This window comes from Patagioenas fasciata, chromosome 1 (assembly GCF_037038585.1).
Source record: "Patagioenas fasciata isolate bPatFas1 chromosome 1, bPatFas1.hap1, whole genome shotgun sequence".
NCBI classification, from domain to species: Eukaryota; Metazoa; Chordata; class Aves; order Columbiformes; family Columbidae; genus Patagioenas; species Patagioenas fasciata.
In genome coordinates, this window is record NC_092520.1 from 112,791,226 (window position 1) to 112,807,282 (window position 16,057).

Below are 16,057 nucleotides of genomic sequence, written 5' to 3' on the forward strand. Positions count from 1 at the left end.
ACCTAGGAATTTTTTATGCAGATGTTTGTCTTTAAATACCAAAGGGGTTACAAAAAATCTTGATGGTTGGGCTTTCAAAGGCCTTTCAGTCTTCTCAATGCCTATGTCTGTGTGTCTGCTGCTGTCAGTCTGTCTGTAGCACAATTATGCTTACAATATCTGATTAATTTTAAAAATCTCAGGGAAAGCTTATAGTATGGATGTGTCCTCATGCCAGGCTACCTGCTCATCCCCAGACTGGTGCAGAGGGCTGCAGAGGATGGGCTAGATTATGGGTATTTTTCCTGGCTGCCCAGAAGCAATACCCCAGTGTCCAAATTGTCAGTTTTGGCTCATTTCTGACCAGTCTTTCTTTGAGCAGCATGCCATGTGTGCCAAAAGGACTGAAAAGGTACTTGAAATGTTTCTGCCCAGTTTACAGAGAGCAACATCCTTCTTGCTCTATACACCTTATGGATGGAGGAGAGATGAAGATCTAACCTTTTACAAGCCATGGGCTGTTCTTTTCATTTTCTGTTCTTATTTTATCCTTCTGTCAAACTTTAGGAAGACTGACGCATTTCTTGAAGTTTGCAGGCTTGATGCACCAGTGTTGGCTGATGTGTTTCAAATTTTCAAGCCTGACATCCTTAGTTTCAAACATACACTCCTAATGTAAACCCAACTGCACTACTGAAGCCTTGCTTTCATCCAACTCAGAAATGAAAAGCAAAGAGAGTGAGTTTAGAGTGAGGCCGTGGAGATCAAGACTAAAGGAAAACCCTTGCCAAAGTAAAGCACTGACTTGAGTAATGTTCTCGCTAGAGTGACTCTCTCTAATAATCTGAATTCCTTATTTCTTTTCCTTTTACTTGGCTATCCTTTTTTGCTCTGTCCTCCCCTCATTACTACTTGTCACCCTTCATTGTCACGTGTCCTGGTTTCTGCTGGGATGGAGTTAGTTTTCTTTCTAGTAGCTGGTATAGTGTTGTGTTTTGGATTTAGTATGAGAAGAATGTTGATAACACACTGATGTTTTGGTTGTTGCTGTGTAATCAAGGACTTTTCAACTTCCCATAATCTGCCCAGTGCACAAGAAACTGGGAGGGAGCAAAGCCCGGACAGCTGACTCCAGCTAGTGAGAGGGATATTCCTTGCCACATGATGCTAAGTGCAGTATATAAACTGAGTTGGCTGGGACGCAAATACTACTGCTTAGGAACCAATAGGCTATTGGTGTCATGGCTCATGAGCCGTTGCATTGTGCATCACTTTTTTGGTATATTGTATTATTATTATTATTTTCTCTTCCTTTGTTGTCCTATTAAACTGCACTTATCTCAACCCACAAGTTTGTTGGGGTTTTTTTTCTGACGTTCAATTCTCTCCCCCAACCCACATGGTGGTGGGGGGTGAGCGAGTGGCTGCATGGTTCTAGTTGTCGGCAGGGGTTAAATCACGACATCACGCCAGGTCTCTCCTCTTCTGGTTGGCAGAATTGCCACTGCGTTGCTTTCTCAGAAGACAGGTCCTGTGAGATAGCTAAAGAATATCCCCGAATTCAACATGCATATGTTACAAACTGGCTGAGAATAGATCATTAAATGGCCTTACATTTGAATGGTAAAGCTTTAATATTAATTGACTGTGTTAGAGTTGGTTAAAAGGTGTACTCTCTAGAACACCTACTGACTATTTATAGAAGCTCTGCTTCTTGATCGAATACTTGAAAGTCAGACAATGTGTGTATCCTTAAGGTGTGCATTTCCTTCTGTTTATAAATATATGGTGCCTTCATTTTCTATACTGCCTTTAAGAATTACTGAGAGTTTCTTTCTAGAAGGCAAGCAAAAAGAAATCAAAGAACTGCAGTGGATTGCACTACTCAGTCACACCAGTGATTCTCAAAGAGCTTAGTAGCCTTCAAAGTTTGGTTTTGCTGGAGTCTTTTCCAGGGCAGTTGCCTGCACCACTCCGCTTTGCAGAAGAGATTATTTGAAATGCACTTACGATTACTATTAAAAATGCGGGGCTGTTATCCAGATGACCTTGCCTTGTGCTTTTTGTTGATCCAAGAAACACAGAAAGAAGTAAATGGTATGCAAAAAAGAGGTGTTCTTGACAGATGATACAGATCAAAGAGGACCTAATTGTGAGCATTAGAGAAAAAACTATGTGTATAAACCTGCTGATATTTCCTCAGACTTACTTAAAGCATTTCTCATGAGTTAGACTGAAATTTACGTTCTGCAACAAAATGAGAAAAATGAGCTTTTGCAATTTTTTAGTGTCTTGTTTTCAGTAGTATGTCCCATTGTGAGGTTTGTTTTTTTTTTTTTTCCCTATGCAAACTCATTTTAACTGGCTTCCAAGTACAAGGGTGGTTACGGCTTTCAAGCTTCTTTTTTCACTCTTTCTTTTGACAGGTAAAGCTCTCCTCATTTGTGTGTATCATAATTAAGTACATGCTGGCTGGTATGAACTTTTGTTACTTAAAAGTTATTTATTCATATAAAGTGGTTTGTGAAGAGGTCTTATCCTTTCTCAGACATTTAATGCACTTCCTTCTTTACCATGGGAATGTTCTCAGATTGTTAGGAAGAGACAAAAAAACAATGACAGCAGTTTAGAAGCTGTAATTGGAATATAAATGGCTCACAAGTGCATCTCTTAAACTCCCTTTTAAGGGGTGAAATTCACACCACAAGACTTTCACCATGATAGAGTCCCACCTAATTCCCTGACTGGGGTCACCTGAAGCAAGTGTGTAATTCGAAAGCGGTCCACAGAAAGGAAAATAATTAAAGAAATTGAGTTGAATTAAGGAAACAAGATAGCTGCTTTGTATAAATCAGTCCAATTTTACTTTTTCAGGTATAATTAGTCCCTGGTGTCTGTTTGATTATCTTTCAGTATTACCAGTATCATCTTACCTCACAGCAATTCTACAGAAAGAAAGACATTAATAAATTTGAAAGCACATAAATACTATCATCTGAAAGAAAGTGAATCTTTTTGGCCAGGCAATAGTATTTTTAAAAATAATTAATAGAATTCACAGATATTTATTATACATCTTTGCTACTGGAGAGGCATTGTGTATTTTTTTAGACAGAATTATGCATATCAAATCCGAAACTATAGAAACAATAAAAAATAAAAAACATGTGAAAACTTGATCTCAAACATAGGGTAGACTAGACCTTCTTTTAATTAATCCTCTTTCATAGCATGAGGATCACTGGAGATGGGGTGCAGTAGTGTGGAACAGCAGAGACTTGGCTTCCTGCCCGAGACTTCCTTGGGCCAGGTCATTTGGCCTCAATATCCATCCATAAAATCAGAGATTTGACACCCTCCAGTATTACCATAATGAACCCATTTGACTGGATGAACAAGCAGAAACAAAGACATCGAGATATTAGCAACCTGTGTTCCTCTCTAAGGAAATAAGAGGCTGACTTTACATGTTAGAATGTCTGTTAATGAGCTCAAGCCCATAGAGGCAGAGGCTTACATTTCAGAGAGTTCATCTGCCATCTTCATTTTTCAGATTTTTCATGGAAAGACAGTTCATTCACAGAGAGTTCTGTGAAATTTAGTAGTTTTTAATATTAAATCTGCTAATCTTGTAAAAAATTTTCTGAACTCAGCATAGAATCTGCATTTGAATACTGAATTTGCACATGCCATGTGAATCCTCTGATATTATATTTTTTAGGTAATAAATAAAGACTTCACATTGCGATTGTTTACTTCAGGGTACTGCAGTGAGGCCTTTGTCCAGTGAAGTATTGTCGAAGACTCCTGGTTAAGTAGTTAAATCAGCATAATTCAGAGACAGTGCATAAAATTCATAGTCAGGTGTTCTTTGGACATAAATGAAAAAAACAGAATTCTTTCTTTTCTTCCTTCCTTCATTCCTTTGTTCTCTGCTGATGTTGCCATTTTCTTAAATTAAAATATGATTCAGAGTAAACCATTGGAATTTATTCCTCTTCTTGGAGCCTGTTCCTTATCCCCTTACACAATAACCCCAACAAAATGGAAAGGGATTCCTCCAACTTCCCAATTTTGAGGTAGGAAAAAGATGTTCCAGGCATTTATTGCATATGGTTGGTTCATTTTCACTGTTAAAATGGCTCTGTATGGTGGAAGATCCTCCTCTGCTCCTGTCTCCTCCTTCAGCCAAGCAATAATGGGGAGATAGAGCTGTGAAGTCACAACCCATATTGTGAAAAAAGATCTCATCCATCAATCTGTCACCTCAGTTTTCTGTCCAGGGTCACAGAGGAACAAAGTCAGCTTGTGTCAGGTTGAAATAGCATTGGTAAGTGTTAGTGTATGTGAAGCTGGTGGTTTGAAGTCCATTTATTTTGTTTGAAAGGCTCAAACAGCATGCTGCCGAGGAGAGGAACAAGCAGGAGGAAGTCTTATAAATTATTACTGGAAGGCTCACAGCCATCATTTAAGATGTGAAATTATGCCATCTGCTTTTCCAGGTCTTTGATTTACTTTGTAGCAGCTGTCTGTTTCTGAATTTCCGCATCTCACAGAAAGGTAAAACTTGCATTTAAAACTAATATGACAAGAGCCTTTCTTTAACAAAGATTTAATGCTTTCTCGAAAACCAGAGAATATGCAGGGGATATTATCTCAATATCTATGGCATGTTTTCAAGACAAATTGTATGGAAAAAATGCTGTCCTTTTACATGAACTGGGAATGTAGATAGAAATCCTTTTTTTCATTGTGAAAAATGCAGTTGTCTGTTCTGATTTTAGCTATCAAAAGCATTTCAGGGAGGCACCAGTGTTTTGATTTTTTTATATTGCTTTTAATTTCATGATTCCTAACGTTACTGATTTCTTGTCTTTTTTCTTATACTTCTTATTGATTTTCTGGGGGAACATTTTCGCTGGTTTGCTGTTTGAACTATTTAAGGTTTATTCGTATGTTCTTTGTTAAAAAGAAACCTCTTAGGCCCAACAACAGCTTTAGGAAGTCACATATCTGATTTAAAAAGAACAACAACGAAAGGCTAACTACTTCAGTGCGTGCTGACTGAGATGCGGGGGGGAAACTCTTGCAAGTGCCCAGGGGCGTGCTTATTTTGGAAATTAGCAGCTGAGAGGGTGATGAATGGAAATGCGCACTTTTCTGTGCCTTGTCCTGACACACTGTCTGCATTCGGGCTGTGATGCCCAAGTGCCCGGTGAGCTTGTTTGGATCCCCGCCTCAAGGATGGATGTGAGGTGGCGGGGGGGCAGAGAGGGGGTCGGAATGAGTGGCAGCAGCCACCCCCTGGGAGAACCGCTCCTGCTGAAGTCATTTGGTGCGTGCTGCTTTTTCCTGTGTGAGGATTAGGGAATGGGAGAATGGCTTTGTGAGGAGGCTCGGAGAGAGGGAGCCGAAGAGAGGCTGAACAGAGGGGACGAAAGACTTTAGCCTTTCATAGTTCTTTCAGTCCATTCATTCTGGGAGACCAATTGCATGTGATACGGCAGCTGGGGGTTTTGTTTTCCTTTCAGCTGTATACTGTAGGAGAAGCTGGTAAGATTATTATTTTTTTTTTCTCATTGTTCTACTGTTCCACAATGCTATTGTAATTGCTTTATTGAAGCGACTGTTTGGTGAGGAAGTTGGTTAACGATGCTGAGGGTCCCCTGCATTGTCTCTGCTTTCTACAGCTGCAGAGTTTGGGGAGAGGCACTGTTTACAGTAGAGTGGCTGTTTTCTGTTGAACAACTTTGCTGTTATTTTTCTGAAGTTGTTTCAGCCTTTCTTTTGGTGAAGTTAGGAAAACAAGCAAATAAACAGACTCGGCTGTTTAGAAATGAGTAAATTTATAGAAGCTGCAATTTGTTGAAAAAGCTGTTTTGACAATTTCCCAGTTTCAGATGTTCTGCCTTTGATGTTGTCGGATTTGTCACCCTGCTGGATCAACTCCAAAACTGGATTTTATGTGAGAACCTTGTCTCACAAGTTTTTTCGTCACATTTTCAGCAGGGACAAGATAGGTCACTTGAACTGATAGCCAAAGAAAACACAACAAATATGTATCTGTGGAAGGTGGAATTCAGGAAAGGAAAAATCCTAGGGGAGCTCTGGAATTAAAAAATAAATGAAGGAGCATTAATTCTTGGCACTGTTTTTTTAGCAGAATGCTTCTGATCAGTGTAATAGGAAACATATGGTTAGACAGAGAATACAAATATTCTTTCAGAAGATTCAAGATGCACAGGTCCATATCCTGTGTAACGGCATCCTTCCAAAGAGAGAGTTATTGGATTTATCCTCTCTGAGAGGGTCAAAGAAAAAAAAAAAAAAAGGAGAAAGAGAGAAAGAAAACCAGAAGACCCTGACTATCCTGTCCCTTTCCCCTCTTCTTGTTATTTTTAGAATAGTGACTTGTGCTTGTTGGAGTCTTTCATTTCCTTTCATATTATCGTGGGAAACTTTGGCTTGAATTAGTTGGACATACGTGAGCGCTTGGGGCATACCATGTCTATTCCACAGGCAGGCTATGAAAATCCTGCCTGTGACTCAGTTTAATTGTAAAGACCATAATTACCAACAAAAGCTTCTTTTGTGGCCATTCAAAAATCACAAACAAGGTAAGGGAGAATGATTGACAACAGTTACACTTCTGATTGACAGAGAACCATAAACTTGATCTGTGACTTAGTATGTTAGTTTTTCAGGAAGCGTTGACCCTTTTCACTATTATTCCATTCTTTCTGGTGGACTATTCCAAACTCCCCTATTGATGCTAGAATGTCTATCTATAATGTGTCTTTGTAATTACTGCCTATAGTATGTATGTCTCTTTACAATGATATGCTTATTTGTTGATGCCACAACAAAATTGAGAGATGCATTGCAATCAGACTGCCATGAAAGAATGTGTGTCTTTTAATATGCCTCACATGCTTAACTATTGATTTCAGCTACAGATTTCATTCTTATGAAGTAACGAAGTGCCACATCCAAATCCTGCAAATTTATACTCACAGTCCTAGCTCTTAATAATGGAAGGCCCATGGATATCAATGTGGTTACTCATCTGAGTAAAGATTTAGAGACTCATTTTCCATTCATGAATGAAATGGTTTAGGAAGTGCACAGTTACCATGGTTCTCTTTTGGCTTAAAAACAAAAATCTCCATTAAAACAACAACTAATGAGATTTCTCAGAGGGGCCCAAGGATAGACAAATCATTGATTTAATATAAGAGTGTGGTAGACTCTTGACAGCAGTATTTCAAGAAGAATGAATAAAATGTTCTCTCTCTTCAGCTTATTAACAGTTTTAGCAACATGGGAAACATAATTCATCTCTTCATGCTGCACCACTAGATACGGCCATGACCCTTGAAATAGCACAACAACTATGAGTTACTCCTCCCTTTGAGAATCAAAGTTAATTTAGTGTGGTCTTTATTGCATACTCCCCCTTCTCCTAGCAATAACTGCCAGTTGTGGCAAATGACAACAAACTGATCTATCAGGTTAGGCTTCTCCTGGTTTTCTGTAGACAAAGGTACATTATCTCCAGCATGCCATGTTTATTACTTTTGCATCCTTGGTTTCGTTGCAAGCAAACAAGGCAGGATGTGTTCCCTGGTTATTGATACACCACTTAAAGCTCCTTAGTTCTCTAGTAGAGAAATTACTTTGGTTCAATGTTTCTAAACTGTTCAACAGCATCCTTTGTTTTACAGAGATAGGTATATTTACTGCTACTTCATTCCTAGTTTTCATAATTCTAAATTTTCAAATGTGGTTGTTAATAATAAATGGACATCCAACTTAATAGAACCCACAACTGGTATGATATCTACACTGTGGATGATAAAGGAACTACATTAAAGGTGTGAAAAAGAGACCTAAAATTAACAGCCTGAACCAGAAAAATGGCTATCCTATCATTTTGATAAAGCAGAAATACATATATTTTTACATGACCATTGTTGGAAAAAGAGCCTCTGATTTTAAATGAAAGATCACCAGCAATATCATATTTACACATGAAGAAGTAAATCTTGACTATAAATGTCTTTTATTTAGTTAAAACAGAACAAAATTAATTAGAAAAGTGAACACACATAAATAAACTTAACATCCATTTACTCATAAAATTAGAGCAATCTAAATATATTCCCAAATGCATTAGCTACCGGCTCTTTGTTACAAACTGGAAGGTTTAGGCAGATGAAAACTAATATTGCTTCTCGAAACACATACACAATTCTGTAAAAGAAATAGTAGGGTTGGAGCTGGCAGTCTGGTATTGTGCTGCAATTTTGTGAACTTTTTGTGAGCTTTTTCACATTTCCTAGCCCAGATGTCACAGAAAGACTGTACAGTGGAAAAAACAACCAACCAACCAAAAAGCAACAAAAACAACAACACCACAACACCCACCGCACGGTGTGTTTTCTATACCAGATATATACATACCTATATATGCAGGTATAAACATTAGCAGCAATTTATTGAAATGCGACTGACAAACTGTAAATTATTTTTAAGCTGGTTTTATTAGTATTATTTTACTTGTACTCTTACTTACATCACTGTAAGAGTTATTGTTTGAACAGACCTGTAAAGATACATGCTAACATCATGTATTTCCTATGTTAACTAAATACATTCTATGTTCATTATCACAAAGAAGAATCCCCAAGCCTCTGCTTAGAGCTCATGGCTCCCCATCTTCCTAGAAATAACTAGCTGAAGTGAATGTCACCATAAGTCATGCTAAACACAGTGTGAAAGAGTTCTACTTTTTGTATCCTTAACTGAAAGAAAGCACATCTGGGCTTTCATGGGAAGCTGCCATTTTACAAACAGTAAGCAGCAGGAGGTCCAGTCTGGTGGAATAGGGTAAGAATTAGAGAATACAGTTCCTACTTGACACAAAACAAGAAATATTGAGTGTTGCTTCCACATCATTTTCATTTTATTTTAAATTGCTCTGAAAGTAGTTGGATACTAACTCAGTCGTTCTTACTCATGAAGTAACAGAATATAGAACACACTGAGTATTTTTGTCATATATATTTAAATGATGGTTTCTAAATACGGCTATGTAATTTTCAAAACCTGTTGATGAAATTCTGCATGATTGCTGATGCATCTTTCTGTTCTACACATCCTCCAGCATCTTAGAAGAGCAGCATGTTCCATAGCTTGGAATTTGCCTGTTTTTTAAATCCAAAATAAACAGAGAGAAATTGAACTGCTGAGTAAGAGATCATCTGCAGGACAATTTGAGCACAAGAACGGTGGGATGTTGAAACAGTATATGGCTAAGGTTTGCAAAATTCACAAGCATCCCACTGTCTTCCCAGAATGTGTTTCAATGGTGTACATCCATCTCCCTTCATCTTTGAAAAGCTGTAACATTTACAAGTCTGTTTGTTTCCTTGGTTGGATGTAGTAAGTATCCCAGTATTTTACAAAAATAGTATCCATTTCCATTATAAACTTCCAGGGTTTAAGAGACTGACTTGTGGTCCAGTATAAGTCAAAATTCAGCCCACATGGTGTGGCAGACTGGGCAGGATGCTGTCTGTCAAAGTCTCATAATTGATGCAGGATGAAATTATTGAGACGTGTGGTCTTAGGCAATTGAAACTTTGACTGAAATGTTAATGGTCTTTTGGCTGACACTTTGGGAAAGACCACCAGTGATTTCCTAAGGGGAAAGAACTATTAGCTTCCAACCATACCTGAGTCTGTCCAAGCTCAGTACATTACTAGCTGACATCTATGTAGATTTGTAAAAGCTTTTGAAGCTTTCTGGATCATGTGCAGACAGAAAAGAGATGGATTATTTTTACATCCATGAACTGGAGTATCATACTTCAGTGCTGAATAGAGGAAGCTAAGGGTCAATCTGTCAGTCAAAACTCATCTACATTAGAAAAATGTGTGAAGTTTTTTCTTCTGTTGCTGGTCCTATTGTCCAGTGAAATCAACTGCAGAAGTGGTATAAAATAAAACTTCAGGACTCCAAGGGCTTTCAGAGTATTCTCAGGTGGCAAATGAAGAGGCAATGTATTTTAACTGCCTCTGCACCTCTCCCAGAGTAGTCCCCGTAGGCATGTTGGTGGGTATGGAGCTTGTGTTAGCACTTAGATCAGTTTTAACGTCTAGGTGGGGTTTTTTTGTTTGTTTGTTTGTTTTCTGTTGAGCTTAACTGAGTCAGATTTAGGCAGTTACTGCTTGCCCTTTGTGACCTGTTTTCTTCCAGGGTGTGGAAGAAATGAATGCACCCTGTTGATACTAGCATAGTGTCCTACAAAGAGACATCACTTGTCTTTTGGAAGTTCTGTCAATGATTTTTTTTTGTTTCTTGTGGTTTGAAGACCATATATTAGACTTTGCATTGGGTACTGTTCCCTTTTATAAGACTGTTTCTGTACTCCATTCCTTTTTCCAGTTAACAAATTGCCTAAAAAGATGGTTTTGAAATGTCAGTAGATGCTGAGAGAATGAAAAAATGAAAGCTGGGAATATGTGAAATACAACCTGGGTGGGATTCAGTTCCAGATAGATGCTAGAACTTGGGCATCTGTGTGCAAATGTCTACCGTGATTCAGCTCAAGTGACAGCTGACACCTATGATTCAGATCAGTTATCCACATTTAATGCCATTACAGATGCATTAAGATAACTTAAACATCCACATGGGACTGAGAGATGACACAGAACATGTGGACAAATAGTCTTTCTGGAGAAGTGGCTCTTCCGGGAAATCTGAAATAATGCTAGGCACCTACATATAGGCCCCTGAATAGGGAGGCCATGGTAGCTGGCCGGCTCAACAGCTCTTTAGGTTCCACTGCTCATGTTGACTGGATCATCCCTGGCTACAGAGCCACCTTGCACAGTTAGCTTGTCTGGAGGCAGCTGCCCAGAGTTTTAATAACTACTGATTTTTTTTTACATCTTTTTGCTACTCTTTTTACATCTTTATTACTCTTGAAGAAAAAGAGAAAAGTTATTTATGGACCAAAATTAAATTGTTCCTGTTCATTATGGTAATAGGGAGGAAGAAAGAAAAGAGGAAGGAAGGAGGAAAGTGTATTTGTCTGATCTTCTGGTGGCATCTGCTTTGAATGCTGAAGTTAAGACACTGGGCTGCTTTGTAATCAAGAAAGAGAGTGATAAACATCTGAATTATTCAAATTCTGGATAAATACCTGGCCAAGAGGAGACAAAGTCTCCTTGGACTGATTCAGGTGGCCTCGGTAAGATGCTGAGGAGGGAACATCTAGGACTAGTCGACAGCAAACATCAGGCATGCTCGTTATAGCTTAGGTCATCTGACTATAACATGCTTTCCTAAGGGTAAGTTCTGTTATATGTGTTTAGACTAAAAGAGATTGTACCCAACACTTCTTCTCAAGATATTCTATTCTATTAATCTTATTTAGCGTAACTGCTATCTTATGTGATTTGAGTTGACTTCCAAATGCACCTACTTCTCTTCATCACTTGCATAGAGTGCATAGAGCCTCTGAGAAAATAATCTGAGGGAAAAAACTCTTTCCTTTTGTCATGCACAACTTACATGAAGTCTTTTTGCTGAGATACCTTTATGCATATCTGTAGTGTTTTTCTAAAGTATCCTTGTGTATTTTGAAACAATATCAATACGCGCTCCACAATTCTTCCATGCCTGCCAGAAAATAATTTCCCCAACTGAATAATCTGAATTGCAAGTCCAGTTATTGTCTGTTTTGAGGCCCATAGTTAGAGCTCAGATGGTAGGGCAATTGCAGAAGAGAGTTTACCAATTTACATGTTAATCAAACAGTCTGATGGACGACTATTAATGTAAATTCTGTCAACATCTTAATTAGGTGGAAGTACATTGTGAGGCATTGGTGCCTGCCTTCCCACCCCTGAGATTTTTTCCAAGCAAGTACAGGTTCCTCAGTAGGTATTTTCCATAGCATTGTTAAATGTTAGACCTTAATAATTGCTTTAATGAGGGAAGTTAAAAACTGTTCAGCCTTGTGTAGAACACCAGAGATAGCATAGTATCTTCATTAAAGAGCAGAGCCTGGCCAATTTGTAACCTGGATCAGGTAGGATATTAAATAACAGATTTGTGCCAGAATCACATTGAGCACAGAATATGTTTTTTAAGAGCTGCGGATGGTTTTATCTGATTGATTAGTTCCACATGTCCACAGCCCCAGGAATCTCTCCACAGGAGCCCACATGGATTCAGGATAAGCACAATTTAAGTATGCCTTTGTAGTTGAGTAACCTGCTGAGTAGGACTTCATCTCTCCTAACAGTGTCTCTCCTGATATTTTGTTAAAGGTTTGCTGGTCTGCAGCTAATTTATTTTGCAAGTAAAAATTTTACTTTCTCCATACAGATATGTTTTAAAATTCCTTGAATACTATAAAATATTGTTTTCAAAAGCCAGTCTGAGGACTAGCTCCCAGTGAGACTATGAGATGTTTAGAATTTTTCCCCATTTGATTCCTTGCTGTACATCTTTCACTGCTGTAAAATGTACACAGTTATATGTAGATGGAAATGTTCGGTGTACATTTATTTTTATTTTTAAAAGGAAAATCCTGTTATGAAATGTTTTATTTTAGTTGGAAGAAGTTATTTTATTGATGAAACTGAAAACTCTATGTCTCTGGCATTTTGTGTTTCCTCTATCAAAAGAATGCAGAGTAAAAGTGCCAATAACATGTACACTGTGTGCAATTCCTGTCCTTGCTGTCATGATAGCTGGTGTAAGGGCTGCTGATCGTGACAAGGAGAAAAACATCTGTTGAGTTTTTCTGAATTGACTGCTGAGCAGAACAGGGAGCAATTTATGACCTTATATTTTCTGTTATCTCTGGGTGTAACACTGTGATTTTCTGCTTGGTTTCTGAGGAGAGGTATGAGCTGTGTTTGGAATCAGTACCAGTCACTGCGTGAGTGTTGGATGCTACCCTGGCCTTCCACCCAGGGGACTGGTATCACAGCCTCCCATATAGGAAGTGTTTCCTCATTACAGAAATAAAGGAAAGATTCAGTGAGATCAAAACCGCTTACAAATTACAGATATCTCTTGCCAAAACAGAGATAATTTATTAGTGGAAAAGACCCAGGAAGCTTCTTTGGTCTATTTGGCTGCCAGTGCCTTGTTATTTCTTACATCCTCTCAAAGGCTTCATTATGTTCAGTGAATCCTTGTAGGTTTTAGAGGCAGCCTGGCCTCTTATTTAGAGAATTATTTTTTTTGGTGTTAAATGTTCAGTGAGTTTCATTCTTCTGTTTGTAGTACAAATCGTCCTGCTCCCTTAACTTAAGGTCACTAAATAATGTAATGTAATTATGAAAATCTTTTTATTCGATTTTTAAATATCTTGTAAGCTTCAGATGAATGGTGAGAATTTGTGCTGAACCCTTTTGTGAAAAACTGAACTTTATGGTTATTTGAGTCCTAATGTTTACAATCATAAAATAAGAATTTCATGCCTTGAGATATGGAGTATTGGAAACTGTTTTGACATATAGTACTTGAAATATCTTAGGCTAAAAAAAGAACAATTTTAATATTCAGGGAGCCAAACATTCAAAAAAACAAAACCAAAACCCATCAGCTTTGTGCAGTTGTCATATTGCATTAATCCAGATGCTATCAATATTTCTTAACCTAAATACAAAAAAATTGATGGGTAAAATTTTTTTTAGGCTGTACATATACTAGTGCCACTGAAGATATTGTAGCCTACGAGATGTCATGTGGTAACTGAAAATGGGTTTTTGGACGAGTAACATGACCATACCTTGGCAAAGTCAATTTGTAATGGCTGAAAAACATAACAGAAAGCAGCTTATAAATGACGCCTTTAAACATTAATTCTTGAGGTTGTTTCAGTATTTGAAGTTTTGGTATTTTACTTATGTTTTAGCTATGGACAATAGCTCTGGAAACTTTTCCCTCTAAATCCAGAGGAAACTTCTTCCAACACTGGGTTATAACTTCAGCCTTACATACTCTGCAACATCAGTGGAGGTATTTCTGCCTGGCCCCCATTCCCTCTTTTGATAGATCCATATTATCAGTATACTTCATATTATTCCTCATTACCTTTCCTTCCTATATCCGTCCTGGATAAGAAATTAAAAGTGGAATCAAATTAATCAAAATGCTAGGTAGTTTCATAGTACATTCTAAAATAGAAGCCTTTTCACCCACTCCTTCTGAAGTTTCATCTCTTCTTCCATTACTGCGGAAGCTTACATGCTAGATTTAATCCCTAACTGCAACATTTAATACCTGAGTGAGATAAATCTCTCCTGTAATGACTTAAATTTGATGTCATTATAGTGTTAAAGTCTGAAGAACTATCTTGACAGTTAAAGGAAGTAAAATACCATCCCTACACAGATAGAGTGCAAAAGTTTTTAAACAGGAGAAACCTCTAAAAGATTTACTCACTGTTTGAAATTAAAAGTTAACAACAAAAAGTGTTTACTAATCTAGAACCCATTTTCCTCTGGAAAGATCTAATTGCAGCATCTATTGTCAACAGTTCTAAGACCTTATTTTTCGAAGTTTTTTTTTGAGTACTTAGAATAAATACTGAATTCAAGTGAACACAATCAAGAAGCAAAGCAAAATATTGTAATTAAATATGGTGAAGTGGTAGGAGCAGCTTTTTCTTAAGATGTTTATTTTGCAAGACTTAAGAAAAAACAACAGTTTTATATAGTACTGTTGTTTTCCATTTAAGTGCTTACAATGTACTTTCGAAGGGCAAAGGGTCTAAAAATATGTTGTATCATACACAAAATCAATTGTGTTGATGCATCCCCATAATCAGTCATCCTCCCAGAAGTATTCAAGTAACACTACTACAATTAACTTGCATTTACACAGTCTTTTATGGTATAAGGAAATCTGTATTAAATGCTCCCATTTCACAGAAAGGAGAACAAAGACAGAAGTTCAGTGTTTTGATCATTATTCTAGTATTTCTGAGTCAAGAAAGTCTCCAGTGTTCACAATCAGGGCACCAAACATCTCTCACAGATGATCCTCTCTCATCCATGAGATGATGTTCTCCTGGAATCAGTCCCAGAGAGACATATTGGGGGAGCAGGTGGGGATTTATTGAAAGAAGACATGGCTATTTGAACACTATTGTAGTCATTAACAATACAACCATTAAGCTGAACGCACACAGAAGGTAAATATTTATGTGACTGGTGATATGGTTGAAAAAAGTGGAAAATTGGACAAAAATGCCAATCTTTTAATTTTGTTTCAGTTAAGTGTCTGACTCTTCCTGATAGACTATTTCTGTGCTGTCATTTTTCTTTAGAGTTGTAGGCTTTCAAAATGCTACTAGATCAAATTGAGAAAGGTATAAGTAATAATAATAATAAAAAAAAAAAAAGGCAGGAAAAAAACAACCAGCTGTAGTAGGTATTGTTCAGTGTGAAAAATGTGAAGTTAGCTCTTTTTGTTTTGTTTTGTTTTGTTTTTTCTCTCTCTGTAGGAGTTCATTAGAGGGTTTTATGTTCTTTCCAGTCCAGTAAAAAAAGACGTTCTATATCTTGATGTGTCTCTATGAATTTGAAAGATGTGACCTCTGTAGGGGTTACTACTGTTGGTTTTACATCATTAGTGTTTCCCTTCATTTATTTCTGCAGAATACCTGCACTGTCTTTTAAAGTGGGAATTGCCTGGGGTTACAAATTGAATCTTGAATCTTTGCACCTGATGCCTTGAGAGCCTATAAATTAGTTATGGGGTAGGAAGATAGAATTCTAAATGTTTCTATTTCTCATAGAAAAGATGACCCTTGGGGTCACTAACCAAAGAATGAAAAACCTGGACTTGTTAACAAAAAACCCCAATTAATTATTTACACACATGTGGGTGTTTGCCATTAGTATCTTTAGAATTAGAAGTCCTTGTTCTGTTAGATTTTCTTCTGCCCTCAAGACTTGAGTTGTAAAAATGAGGTTCAGTCTAGCCCATTTAGTACTGGAAAACATGTACGATGGAAACTATGAGTTAAAAGAAGGGTATACA

The 16,057-nt window shown here is 37.6% G+C and overlaps 1 protein-coding gene across 2 annotated transcripts in view; it reads left to right on the forward strand.

The window, feature by feature from the left end:
- The window catches only part of MID1 (midline 1), a 276,859-nt gene that overhangs the window by 59,527 nt on the left and 201,275 nt on the right, over positions 1 to 16,057 (forward strand). Inside the window, exon 1 of one of the 2 annotated variants that reach the window (XM_071812947.1) lies at positions 5,357 to 5,532. The exons of the other annotated variant lie outside the window; for it this stretch is intronic. The gene's annotated coding sequence lies outside the window, so the exon portion shown is untranslated. Of the gene's footprint in view, positions 1 to 5,356; positions 5,533 to 16,057 lie in introns of those variants that run through there. 2 annotated transcript variants of the gene reach the window in all.